We start from the raw sequence: 14,498 nt of genomic DNA on the forward strand, positions 1-14,498 counted from the left end.
TTTGTGTATATTGCTAAAACTTGTAACATCTGTCAATTCGACAAAACGATGTTTTCTTTCACATTGACAGATAAAACGTGATAGAAATATTTTACACACCTCCTTTACAAAATAAAACAAACTTTTTAGAGTTTGACCAAGAAAAGTTTGCAGCGATTTTGATAGCCCACGCAGTGCAAGTGTTATTTTAAACGTCAAACGTCTATGAAATGATGACGTATAAATAACACTTGCACTGCGTGGGCTATCACGGCTATCATCATCATCATCATCATCATCATCATATAAGCCTTTTATCGCCTACTGCTGAACATCTCTGTTCGCCAGTACGCCACTTATCCCGGTCCAGAAGTGACCCGCAATCTTCCGAATGTCGTCCACCCAACGAGCAGACGGACGTCAGCCACTCCTTTCGTCTGAAAGTGGCCACCATTCCGATAACATTTTACACCTGCCATCACTCTGCCTGGCAACGTATCCCGCCCAGATTTTTGGCGCGAGGCGTAAATGTGACGTTTATGCTTCCTATGTAAACCGAACGATACGTGGACGTAAACAGAACGATAGATGGTAGCACTTGTTTTGGCAATGTACATGTGTGCAGTGCACATATGTTTCCGATTCAGGCCACAAGATGGCAGACCCTCCAACGCGCACGGTCCCTATATTCACATTTTAATTTGTCTTATGGAATTCTTAAGCTGATCTTGCCCACGGATGAGACTAATTGTCTTTTCCTTTAAAGCGTCCTTCATGTTGCGGTCGGACACACATGGCTGCGTATGCGACGCCATTTACGACTCTTATGCAAAAATGTCTTAACTACCGATAGATATCCTAAAGACATACGCCCTTTTGGAAGCTAATGGGTATGGGGAAAACTGGCCGAATATAGGTCTTATCGGGTTGGAATAAGGTTTGGTAAATGATTAATGTATTGTGATTTTCTCAAGTTACTTAACGAAGTTCAAGGATGTACTTAAGGTTTTTGGTATTCTCTTAAATAATGAACTTTTAATTATTTGTCATCATTGTCATCAAATGAGCGTTTCTTTATTTTTTTGCCATTTTTATATATTGTGATCTTTTTTGCCACTTTTGTTTATTTCTATTCTGAATCACGAGCTCTTTCGATTCTAATGATATAAAAAATGTCCCAGAGTTTTTTTTCCTATTGTGTTACCATTTCCCCATATACTTTGTATGGCGGTAACAAGAAGGAAAGTTTGAAAAATGTATGGACATTTTAGGACACTTTTTTCTCCTATAAGGTTAAAAAGGGCTCCCGATCCTGATTAGAAAGCTATCACGGTTCGTGAGATACAGCCTGGTGACAGACGGACGGACGGACGGACGGACGGACGGACGGACGGACGGACGGACAGCAGAGTCTTAGTAATAGGGTCCCGTTTTACCCTTTAGGTACGGAACCCTAAAAACAATATTTCAATTTTATAAGTATATATTGTTTTTATTTTTCAATAGGTACTTACATACCTATTTTCAAATCTCCGATTTAGTTACGAGCATAAGTAAAAGAGCAGGTAAAACGCTAAGGAATGCTGAACTGGTTTGCACTCAGGATCCAAGAACCGTTATTAGCGGTCATAATTACCGATATCAGTCCGTTAAGCTAATGGAAGTAGGTATCGGCAAAATATTGATTTTGTTAGGATTATTGGAGTTAGACCAAGAAAAGTCTGCAGCGATTTTGACAGCCCACGCAGTGCAAGTGTAAATAACAATTGCACTAATACGTCATAATGTGATAGAAGTTTGACGTTTAAAATAACACTGGCACTGCGCGGGCTGTGAAAATAGCTGCAGACTTTTCTTGGTCTAACTCTAGTTATGAATAGGGTACGCATTGAAATTCAACCTCAGTTCGAAATTTTAGAATCCCTCCCTCCCAAAAATGTAGGAAATTTGGCACTTGGTACCTTGTCACAGTATGGGACATGCGCTCGCATCGACGGCCGGACGCAACTGAGGCGCGCGCAGGCGGCGCGCACGTATTTACGCAGCGGTTGGAGCGAGATGGAAGACAGGGCGTGCTACTCTCGCAAGCGACATTCTCTGCGGTAGTCCTGAATTGCTGTATTTTCTACTACCCACTTCATGCAACCGGCGATTGTGAGCGGGATAGAAGATATGCCATCGCACTCTAGAGAGGTGCGATTTACGTCAAAGGGTAGATTAGATTCTGTAGTTCTAAGATACCTATCTTTCTATTTTTTCGTAGGTTTAGGAATAGTATATAAGACGACGATACATTTCAATAAATGTTCATTATTTAACTGACTATACCGCTGTTTACACTTGACTCCTCCTGCCTGGACCCCTATAAATGGTGACCCGTCGACGCTTAGAAGATGTCTGACACCGAGGATGGAGCTCAAGGCAAGCGAAAAATGGAGAAAGAAAACGTGCTAGAATCAAATACAGCATCGAATTCGCTACATCTGCAGCTGCCGTCATCAAGCTACGATCTCGCCGGAATCTCCATTCAGTCCAAGTTACTACCGTTTTGGCGCGAGCATCCACGTTTATGGTTTGCGCAGTTTGAAGCTATCGTCGAACCTTTGAAGACAAGCGATGACCAGAAATTTAGATATGCACTCGGCGTTATGCAAGCAGCTGATATTCAACAAGTTAGCGACATCATTCTTAAGCCGCCATCCACGGGCAAGTACAACGCGCTGAAAACTCGTCTCCTTTCTGTTTACGAAGAATCTGCATCCAGGCAATTCCAGAAGCTTATCAGCGGTCTCGAGCTGGGGGAACAGAAGCCGACACAGCTTTTAAGACGAATGCGAGAACTAGGCAAGAATATGGTACCAGACGACGGTTTGAAGGTCATGTGGATGAATCAACTACCAGTACAAGTACGCACAGTTCTTTCTGTCAACAACGAGTCATCGCTAGATATTCTCGCCGCCATGGCCGACAAGATGTTAGAGCACGCCGAGCCAGTCACCGTTGCTGCAGTCACACGAGCCACAGATTTTCAAGCCCCGCAAAGCAGCGAAAACACATTTTTTGAGAAGTTATCCCAGAAGCTCGACAATTTAACACTCGAAATTGCAGCCCTTCGGTCCGGCGGCCGGCAACGCTATCGCCGTCCCTTTCGCTCTCGCAGCCGTTCCCGTTCAAGATCTATGTCGGCGCATGGAACTTCACGCAAGCCCGGTGATCCTGGATGGCTGTGCAGATATCACTTCAGATTCGGAGACAAAGCACGAAGATGTGAATCGCCGTGTAGCAAGAAGACTAGCTCATCGGAAAACTAATGCCTACACCGACTCTGGCGGGCCTCGGTGTACCTCCAGTCAGCAACCGCCTTTGTGTCATCGATCGCAACTCTCGAGAACGTTACCTCGTCGACACTGGCGCCGAAATATCAGTACTATCGTCGCATCACAAGAAGAACCAGTTATCAAGCACCTACAAGCCTTACGCCGCAAACGACACGCCGATCAAGACCTATGGAGAGAAAACGATCACTCTTAACTTGGGGCTACGGCGTGACTACCGTTGGACGTTTATCGTGGCTGCCATCAAGACCTCAATCCTCGGAGCTGATTTCCTTCGGCACTACAAGCTGCTACCTGACCTAGATCAAAAGAAGCTCATCGACAAAACCACTAAACTCCAAGTCAACGCATTAACAGTTCGAAGTACTCAAGAAACCGTCTATTTGATCAGCAGCAATCAAGCCTACTACGAGATTCTCAAACAGTATCCTAATGTACTACGACCAATGTCTTTGAAAACGCCGGCCAAGCATAACGTGCAGCATTTCATCGAGACTACGGGCCCCCCACTCTTCGCCAGGCCACGCCCACTGCCGCCCGACAAATATGCAGCGGCGAAGGCTGAATTCGAACGCTTGATGGAAATGGGCATCTGTCAACCCTCAAACAGCCCCTGGGCAAGTCCGCTGCACGTTGTCAAGAAAAAAGATGGTTCTCTACGTGTCTGCGGCGATTATAGACGTCTGAACGCCGTAACACAACCCGATCGCTATCCTTTACCTCGAATTCAAGATTTTACGTACCAGTTGCACAACAAGAAGATTTTTTCAAAATTAGACCTGAAGATGGCGTATTTTTGGATCCCCATGAACAAAGAAGACGCGCAGAAAACTTCAATAATCACACCGTTCGGGTTGTTCCAGTTTAACTCAATGACGTTCGGGCTCCGCAACTCAAGCCAAACATTCCAACGATTCATGCACGACGTTCTACGAGGCATAGATGGCTGTTTCTGTTACGTCGATGATCTTCTCCTGTCCTCTGAAAATGAAGAAGAACACAAAACACTGCTTCGACAAGTCCTGGAACGCCTAGATAAATACGGCGTAACTCTCAATGTCGATAAATGCGAGTTCGGACGAAGAAAAATCAACTTCCTTGGCTATGAAGTATCACCCGACGGCATCAGTCCCACTCAAGAGCGGATCGAAGCAATATCGAATTACCCAAAGCCGAAGACAGTCTGTGAGCTGAGAAGATTTCTAGGCATGTTAAATTTTTACCGTGACTGCCTACCACATCAAGCGGAACTTCAGTCTCAACTCAACAAGTATCTGCACAACTCCAAGAAAAATGACAAGACTCCTATCGAATGGAACACCGAGTCAGATGAAGCTTTCAAGAAATGCCGCCAAAGCATATTGGAAGCAACTACGCTATCGTATCCAGTTCACGGCGCTCATCATATCATCGGCGGGTATCATGAGTGATGCATCAGACCACAGCGTAGGAGGATTGGTCCAACAGAAAGTTGATAATGTTTGGAAACCGCTGGCATTTTTCTCCAAGGCACTGAGTCCGACGCAACGCCGCTACAGTGTGTATGATCGCGAACTCCTAGCGATTTACATGGCTGTAAAGCACTTCAGACGACTTATAGAAGGCAATGACGTCATCGTCTACACGGACCACAGACCACTTACGCACGCACTTACGCGAGCACCGAGCAGCAGCGACACTCCGAGACGCGAGCGCCAACTGCACTTCATTAGCCAATTTTGTTCGAGCATCCAGTATATCCCAGGCGACAAAAACAACATCGCTGACGCCTTATCAAGAATCGAAGAAATACAATGTCCGTCCGCAATAGATTTCGACAAATTAGCCACCGACCAGCGCACCGATGAAGAACTAACAAAATTGAAAACTCAAGAAAATCTGAAGTTCACTGAAGTCACACTACCAGCCATCAATCGACCAATCACGTGTGAGGTCTCAACTGGCACACCGCGACCGTACCTACCTATCGCTTATCGTTATGCGGCCTACAAAGCGCAACACGATATAAGCCACTCAGGTGTACGCGCAACGAGGAGACTTATGGCATCTAAGTTCTTTTGGCCAGCAATGAACAGAGACGTCGCACTTTGGACTCGAGCATGCATTGGATGTCAACGAGCTAAAATACATCGTCACGTGATTCCACCTATCGGAGAGTTCCCGCCATCTCAGCGTTTCGAGCATCTGCATATCGATATCGTGGGACCCCTAAGAATATCAAATGATTATCGATATTACGTCACAATGATCGACCGCTGCACGAAGTGGCCCGAGGCAATACCAGTACGCGACATAACAGCTGAAGTTGTCGCTAAAGTCCTGTACGAGCACTGGATTACGAGATTTGGATGCCCGCTACGCATCACGTCAGATCAAGGTCGTACCTTCGAGTCAAACCTTTTCAACGCTCTCCTGAAGAAGCTTGGGACCACAAGAATACGTACCACTGCCTACCACCCTCAGGCGAATTCTCAAGTGGAGAGGCTACATCGCACTTTGAAAGCCGCTCTTATGGCAAGGGGCGAAAGTTCAAGATGGTCCGAAGAGCTGCCTACAGTTTTATTTGGATTACGAGCCGCATTACGCAGCGATAACAACCTAAGTCCTGCATTGATGACGTATGGATCCCCACTACGCATGCCAGCTGATTTCTTCGTACCTACAAAGTCGACGATTGAAGATGCAGAGTTTGTACGACGTTTGTCAGAGATAATGTCATCACTTGTTCCTGTAACCCGGACGCACGCCACGCAATGGAGACCTTTCGTGCATAAGGACCTTGCGTCGTGCACTCACGTATTCGTGCGTAATGACACCGTGCGACCCCCGCTCACACCACCATATGATGGCCCGTTCGAAGTCCTCAAACGCTACGACAAGTATTTCAAGATACAAATGCCACAACGAACTACTGTCGTCACTATAGAGCGTCTGAAGCCAGCCAACATCTACAATGAAGACGTCACAAGCGACAGCCAGACTCCTGCATCTAGCCCAAACACTCAGACGTATGTGACGAGATCGGGCAGAGTCACGAAACGTATCCGCTTCGCTTGAGAGGGAGTGCTATGGGACATGCGCTCGCATCGACGGCCGGACGCAACTGAGGCGCGCGCAGGCGGCGCGCACGTATTTACGCAGCGGTTGGAGCGAGATGGAAGACAGGGCGTGCTACTCTCGCAAGCGACATTCTCTGCGGTAGTCCTGAATTGCTGTATTTTCTACTACCCACTTCATGCAACCGGCGATTGTGAGCGGGATAGAAGATATGCCATCGCACTCTAGAGAGGTGCGATTTACGTCAAAGGGTAGATTAGATTCTGTAGTTCTAAGATACCTATCTTTCTATTTTTTCGTAGGTTTAGGAATAGTATATAAGACGACGATACATTTCAATAAATGTTCATTATTTAACTGACTATACCGCTGTTTACACTTGACTCCTCCTGCCTGGACCCCTATAACAGTGACAATATTGAGATCCCTAGAGCCTTTCATAGATTGTCACTGTGACAAGGCACAAAGTGGGATACAAATCAAATAGCAGAGGCAGTTATAAAGTTGACCCAAATTTTTTTTATTAAGCTATGAGCTTCATCACATATGTTCCTTGAGTAATTCTAAGCATTTCAAGCCTGGGAGGCAATAAGAAATGTGCGTCTACTCGGATTTGTAATGGATTCAAACTTTCAACCCCTTTTTAACCCTGTTAGGGGATGAATTTTACAAAACGCTGAAATTACTTTTCCTGTCTTTTAATAATATCCCCAAATACAAAGATTTAAGTCCCGCGTTCGAAATTTTTTTTGATATCCATACAAACTTTCAACCCCTTTTTCACCACCCAAGGGGATGAATTTTCAAAAACGCTGAAATCAGTTTACTTGTATTTTAATAATATATCGTTTTACGAAGTTTCAAATTCCTAGCTTAAAATAAAACTTGAACCCTATACAAACTTCCATCCCCTTTTTAACCCCCTTAGGGGTTGCATTTCTCAAAATCGCTTCTTATCTCTTGTACACTTTATAAATGTAATCTAGTGTGCAAATTTCAACTTTCTATCTTTTGTAGTTTCGGCTTCGCGTAGCAAAAATCTCCAAACAAATTTTTCACCTTTTTACGTTTTTCTTGTAAAATTACTATGAAATTGAAAAAACCAAATATCAGCAATGAATTATACGTCTTTGGTTTATACGAAAATGATACCAAACTTACCCTTGTAGCCACCAGGATCAGAAAAGATTTTTTTTTAAAGATCCCACCCTCCCCGACTAGACGCACGCTTCTTTTTGCCTCCCAGGCTAGAAATGCTTAGAATTACTCAAATATCAGATGTGATGAAGCTCATAGCTTAATAAAAAAAATTTGGGTCATGTATGGCAGCGTTACATAACTGATTCCAGTAAAATTCCTTGACCGTACCAGAGGGCCTACCGCGAAACACGTTTGACGTGCTGCCTCTTAGTCGCACTTGTAAATTCGTAGGTAAGTGTGCCAGAGAGGCAACACGTCGAATGTGTTTCGCGGTAGGCCCTTCTGTGGCAATATCGTTATCGTTGCAACATTACCGTACCCAAAGGCGAGTTCAAATGTCATCGGTAATCAAATGTTGCCGTGTTGCTTGGATATCACGATTCTACGGTACAGTCGCGGATTATAATTGTTGAGACATTTAGCGCCACTTGCACCACCCCACTAACCCGGTGTTAACCGATTAAATCGTTAACTTACTGTCAAATTGTACTGGTAACCATGGTAACGCAAAGGTTTATCCGGTAAACCCTGGGTTAGTGAATGGTGCAAGTGGCCCTTAGGGATTACTTTACATTGGACATTTTGTACCGTTATTGAGAACCAAATTAGCTTGAACCGAAAATTCCCCACAATTAAAGTCCGTGACTGACTGACTGTACACTTGTACAGTCAGCAGTAGAAGTTGCTAAGCGGCCCAGTAACGGATCTGCGAGCGCAGCACGGTTCCATTTTTATCGACTATCACTATGCGCGTCCCTTTCGCACTAACATACTTGTTAGACCGTGACAGGCATGGTGATAAGGGATAAAAACGCGACCGTTCCATTTTTATCGACTATCACTATGCGCGTCCCTTTCGCACTAACATACTTGTTAGAACGTGACAGGCATGGTGATAAGGGATAAAAACGCGACCGTTCGTTCTTGTCTACGGGACAGCGTGATAAAACGGTGTCCGTCACTTTTTATCCCACGGTGTTAAACAGTGACAGTTATTTTATCACGTGGATAAAGATGGATCCATAATACGCCGGCAGGTGTAGTTTTTAAGAGAATATGGTAATTATTAACACCTCGCCCGCTTAGCAACTTCTGCTGCTGAGTGTTGGTACGTAGAGTTTTAAAACGCAAGTTTGTAAATCTAACTAGCAACAATAATAATTATCTGGCCATTTACCGGCGATAAAGGAATTAGCCCGCGATTGAATGGCTTTAATGGCAATTTGCAGGCCAGATAACAATGCCAGATGGCCGGAGATTATCCATATTAGGCGTGTAATACGATCAGCTACACTATCTGACTGGCTGCGAGACAGGCCTAATTCGTAGTTTTGTCAGGCATGCCTCACTCCGAAACTTCGTCGCTTTGCTACAGGTACCTAAAAGTACGTACATCCGTACACCAAATTTGGTGGCTGGCCATAAGCCGCGCGTGGCGCTGTCGCCACCTAGCGGCCATATCTGTCCTGATCGTAACAGACGCGTTTTGTTAGAGAGTGAATCTTCTGTACCTAGTACTATTATTTATTCTGTGGTTTTGTGTGGATGATGAATAATTAGCAAAAATACACCGTGTTTCTTTTAAACTCCGTTAATTTCAAGGTGCATTCCTAAGCTTAAATTAAGTTAATTCCTCAAAGACACCGGTATCCTAATTACTTAACTCCATTAGGTACAAAAAGCTTTGATTTGTACGAAAAATAGGCTACCACCTATATAGCTAGCAACCGAGCGGCGCTTCAAACTTTATTCTGAATCATAATAATATTATGACAGTTAATTAACATTTTATAAACTGATACACTCCGCATAATGAATTTATCACCGTTATATAAACCAATTTCATTACACGAATAATATTACCAACATCCTTAAGAATTTTAATGATCTTGATCAAAACAAACTTATTATACCGATGGTTAATATTGGCACTAATGCTTTCACCTAGTAATTTCTGGTATTGCATAGATGGTGGCGCCACTGTTGCGCGAATAGATAAATTGGGTGAGACTTAACGATCATGATCTAAACAAACTTATAATTACCAGTGGCCAATAATAGAACTTATGCTTTCACATACTAATCTCTGATGTCACGTAGACGGTGGCGCCACTGTAACACGTATAGGTAAGTTGGGTCAGACTTTATAATATAACCTGTCTACCGAGGTGCTTTTCTCACGGATAACTTAAAGGTTGGTGTACACTGGTGTCATTTTAAATCCGGCCAAGTGCGAGTCGGACTCGCGCACGATGGGTTCCGTACCATTACGCCAAAAACGGCAAAAAATCACGTTTCTTGTATAGGAGCCTATTTATACGGCTTTTTACCTGAGTGTCTTTTTTTAACAAACCCAGACCCTCGAAAACACCTACAACGTACAGTCAGCAGCAGAAGTTGCTAAGCGGCCCAGGTGTTCAAAATGATCTTGACGCGACTTTATTGTTAAGAGAATAAGAGCGTGTCAAGTGTTAATTAATTATGAACACCTCGCCCGCTTACCAACTTCTGCTGCTGACTGTACAATGCGCATGTGAAATTTACCACGCAATTTCATTTGTAAAACATTCTCATCGTTGAGGTGTGAATACGAATTTCAATAGGGAATATTACGCAAAACTCTGCGTAGGTAGAGGGCGCCACTACCATTATCCATCACAAAAATTTGTTATCTAACCTCTCTATCACTCTTGCATATTCGAGCGATAAAGAGGCACAGTATGTATAGGTATAAGTTGCTATGGTTTACCAGCTAGCTTAGTGCTGTACTCTGGTGGCAGAACATTGCAGTAATACCTACAGTAATACCCCCTATTATCACAGAATTAATAATAGTACTAGTTACAGAAGATTCACTCTCTAACAAAACACGTCTGTTACGATTAGGACGGATATGACCGCTAGGTGGCGACAGCGCCACGCGCAGCCTATGGCTAATTGGCTAGCCACCAAAATTGGTTAAATTGGAGTGGGACCAGGCGTGTCTCACTCCGCGATTTCGTCGCTTTGCTACAGGTAGCTAAAAGTACATTCGTTCGGTCCCAATTTTGGGGTTTGCCATAAGCCGCGCGTGGCACTGTCGCCACCTAGCGGCCATATCTGTGCTGATCGTAACAGACGCGTTTTGTTAGAGAGTGAGTCTTCTGTACTTAGTACTATTATTTATTCTGTGGTGGGACTGTGCGGGGATCTTTCTCTTTTACTCCAATGAAGGCGTAATTAGAGTGACAGAGAAAAATACGCGCAATTTGCGAACTTCGATTTTCGCGTTTATAGCCCTGTTGCAAAGCAAGCGACAAAATCGCGGAGTGAGCCACGCCTACTAATACTCGCACATGCGAATTGAAATATTGAATTTAGACTGTTGTGAGACATACTAACATTGAATAATTTTACGGTTTAGACTCACTTGTTTTTAGTCACTCAGGCGACATGTTAACTAAAAACAAGTGAGTCTAAACCGTAAAATTATTCAATTGAAATATTCTTGACATCCCTATTCGCGATGAGTCAACGAACGTGGTCTTGCGTTTTTGCAGTCGCCATAACAACATACCTTACTGGGTCATTGCGATATTTATAAGTATGGTGACTAACACATACATTATGTATGACATGTGCGGATTGCCCAGTTCTGTTTAGACTACATACATACAAATATTACTGTCACCTTTCAAAAAGTACAGTCACCTGCAATAATATGTAACACTTCGAAGGCCGCAAAAATGTGTGAGACGCTCTTATGGCTCTACAAATAAGATCGTGTCAGATATTTTTGCGGCCTTCGTTGTGTAACATACTATTGCAGGTGACTGTACCTACGTTTTTTTCTGTTAAAAAATATCCCGACAAAGTGCGTGAAAATGTTCAAGTTTATTTAAAAATAGAACAGATACAATAACAGGGTTGGCAACAATTCAATTTCAATTTCAATTATTTATTCATAAAATTTACATTTTATACGTCATTACGTATAAAATTCATTCGTCATTGCGTATTTTGTGGCAACTGTCAAAGGTTTCATAGATTTTGCAAACATTGTTTCTAGTTTTGTTCTATGACTGTAGATTGTACGCAGTTTGTCAGATAGGTAAAAATATTTGGCTTAGCCATAAAATTTAACATTTTTTTTAAATACCCCCAATTCAATTCTTTTAATCAATTCAATTCAGTCAATTCAATTTCAATTCCATTTTTTTAGTCTACGCCTCGGCTAGTCTGTAGTCATGAGTAAGCCCATTCATAATTTAAAAAAAAAATTACATTATAGATTGAACTTAACAAAAAATTTGATAATATAAAAAAAACTGAATTTGTCACTGTTCGTAGGATTGACAGGTAAAACCTATGCTGGCGCCATCTATAAAATACCTCGACCGGCCAACCCCATTATACAATCCTCAATGACAGTAAACGTGCATGGCTTGCACCCACAGACAATGAACTGTTCCGTGACCAGAGTAATGATACACCATTGAAAAGTAGCACAAACAACTTAGAAGCAAATTAGCTTACAATCTCGTAAATTGTACGATGACATTTGTTTCCATTATTGCGTAATATAAAGCCGACCACTGATTTACAGTCCGCCGGACGATATCGGCTGGTCAGTTGTTCGGAACTGTCAATTTTTTTTTCTAACTGACAGGCCGATCGGATATCGTCCGGCGGCCAGTGTTAGTCAGTGGTCGGCTTTAGGCTGCCTTTCCACTGACGCGGAGATGAAATCGACAAGAGAGGTGCGGGAATCAAACAATATTACAACCAATGTATTGCAACATTTAAATAAATCCACCACAGTGAAATTAAGCCTAAAGGAGCCCACTGATTAACAGTCCACCGGACGGTATCGGCCTGTCAGAACAAAATTTTGACACTTCCGAACAACTAAGGCCGATACCGTCCGGCGGACTGTTAATCAGTGGGCCCCTTAAGTGTGGATAAAAACGAGATTCAGACAATCATGTTTTTAATAAGTACCGACTTTTATTATCCCTAGCAAAATCTTTCCATAGGTAACTGGTAGAAAAGTTGAGAAAATTTTGGTGAAACTCAATTTATTAGAGCCCGTGGCTTCACTTTTCTGAGTTCGCTTCTGCGGTAGTTTTAGAATTGAGGAAAATTATGTGTCGCATAAGAAATAGGTGTCGTAATGATACCTACTATAATTAGTTATTTTTTCTATGTAATGTTCAAATTGAGAAAATAATTGATGTACATGAAAAAAGTACATCATGTCCCAGTAAAAAATCTCATTTGTATGCGCACCGATTGCAGACTTCTGACCTCTCTTCTTCCTCGCGTTATCCCGGCATTTCGCCATGGCTCATGAGAGCCTGGGGTCCGCTTGACAACTAATCCCATGATTTGACGTAGGCACTAGTTTTTTTTACGAAAGCGACTGCCATCTGACCTTTCAACCCAGAGGGTAAACTAGGCCTTATTGGGATTAGTCCGGTTTCCTCACGATGTTTTCCTTCACCGAAAAGCGACTGGTAAATATCAAATGATATTTCGTACATAAGTTCCGAAAAACTCATTGGTACGGGCCGGGGTTTGAACCCGCGACCTCCGGATTGAAAGTCGCACGTTCTCACCGCTAGGCCACCAGCGCTTCAGCGATTGCAGACTTCTGACCAAAAGTAAAAAAATACCAATTTTCTTATTCTTTCTTAAAGTTTTTGGGGTTTTTAGAATTGTTTTGATGATGAAAGAAAAGCATAGCCCGCGATAAAAGCTTGTACCAAAAATGATTTTATGCCAAAAACTTATTTTCAAACAATAAACGTTTTATTTACTGCGTGATCTCTATGTTAAGTGGCACATTATAGAAACTTTCAGTAATGACCACGTATTAACTCAACATGTCAATGTCACGGTTCTAAATCATAGTTCTTATCGGAACGGTCGTGCCAGTCACGTATTGACATTTATATGCATTCCGCTAATGTAATTTGTATGGTAACTGGCATATCGAATCTTATGATTTATGTCATACAATATACATGTTTTATCAGTGGGTACCTGGGTACACGCGTGAATGGAAAAAAATATTACTTATACAGGGTGTTTGGTACCTCGTTTGCCAAATTAAAACGGCAGATAGGTTGAGTCATTTGCTATCCTCTCAGGCCTAGAATCTTTTAATTTGGTGCACATTTTTTTTTCACTTCTATGCCAGTTTTTCGTAAATTTCAAATTTTTACTTGCGTAGTAGTAAAAAAAAACATGACCAATTTTGTTTTTCTAGATATGAGAAAATAGCAAATGACTCAACCTATCTGCCGTTTTAATTTGGCAAACGATGTACCAAACACCCTGTATAAGCGGTTTATTGAGAAGTGTATTCGGATTATTCCGAAAGGAAAAAATACACAAAAAAGTGACGAATAATTCCGAAAAGAGACTTTTATTATGACGGAAAATGAGTGATTTTTTAATGAATTTCAAGACTACCCGATTTCCGAAATTACCCGAGTAAACTTTACATGCTTATTTTTATTGTGATAAGTAGATCGGTGGCAAACAAACGTACGGCTTAATGCGACCTGACAGTCTATATGTTCACAAGCTTAGGGTGTCACAATTACGTTGCCGATTCATTAAAAACCCCTTTTTAAAAAATCCATAATAGTACAGTACAGTCTCATGGGTTGCTTATAATATTATTAAAATATCTTACGTAAAGCTAAAAATAATAGTTTTACGAAAAAAATTACACAAATGAAATAAAACCATATAATTATAACATCTTTAAAGAATTGTAGTACCTATAATAAAAATATGGAATATCATATTTGGAATTGCATTTTGTAATTTTTGGCTATGTTTATTGCTTGTAAAATTTGGACATGTAAAAGTGCCCCCTGTGGCATTTGTTTATCATGAATAGTGTAAACACAAAACAAAATGAAATGCCATTCGATT

General features: G+C 42.1%; 1 protein-coding gene across 1 annotated transcript in view; it reads right to left on the reverse strand.

Moving 5' to 3' along the window:
* LOC134664713 (angiotensin-converting enzyme-like) overlaps positions 1 to 14,498 on the reverse strand; it is a 72,130-nt gene that overhangs the window by 29,344 nt on the left and 28,288 nt on the right. The gene's annotated exons all lie outside the window — the stretch shown is intronic.

The sequence above is a fragment of the Cydia fagiglandana genome, chromosome 5 (genome assembly GCF_963556715.1).
Source record: "Cydia fagiglandana chromosome 5, ilCydFagi1.1, whole genome shotgun sequence".
Lineage (NCBI taxonomy): Eukaryota > Metazoa > Arthropoda > Insecta > Lepidoptera > Tortricidae > Cydia > Cydia fagiglandana.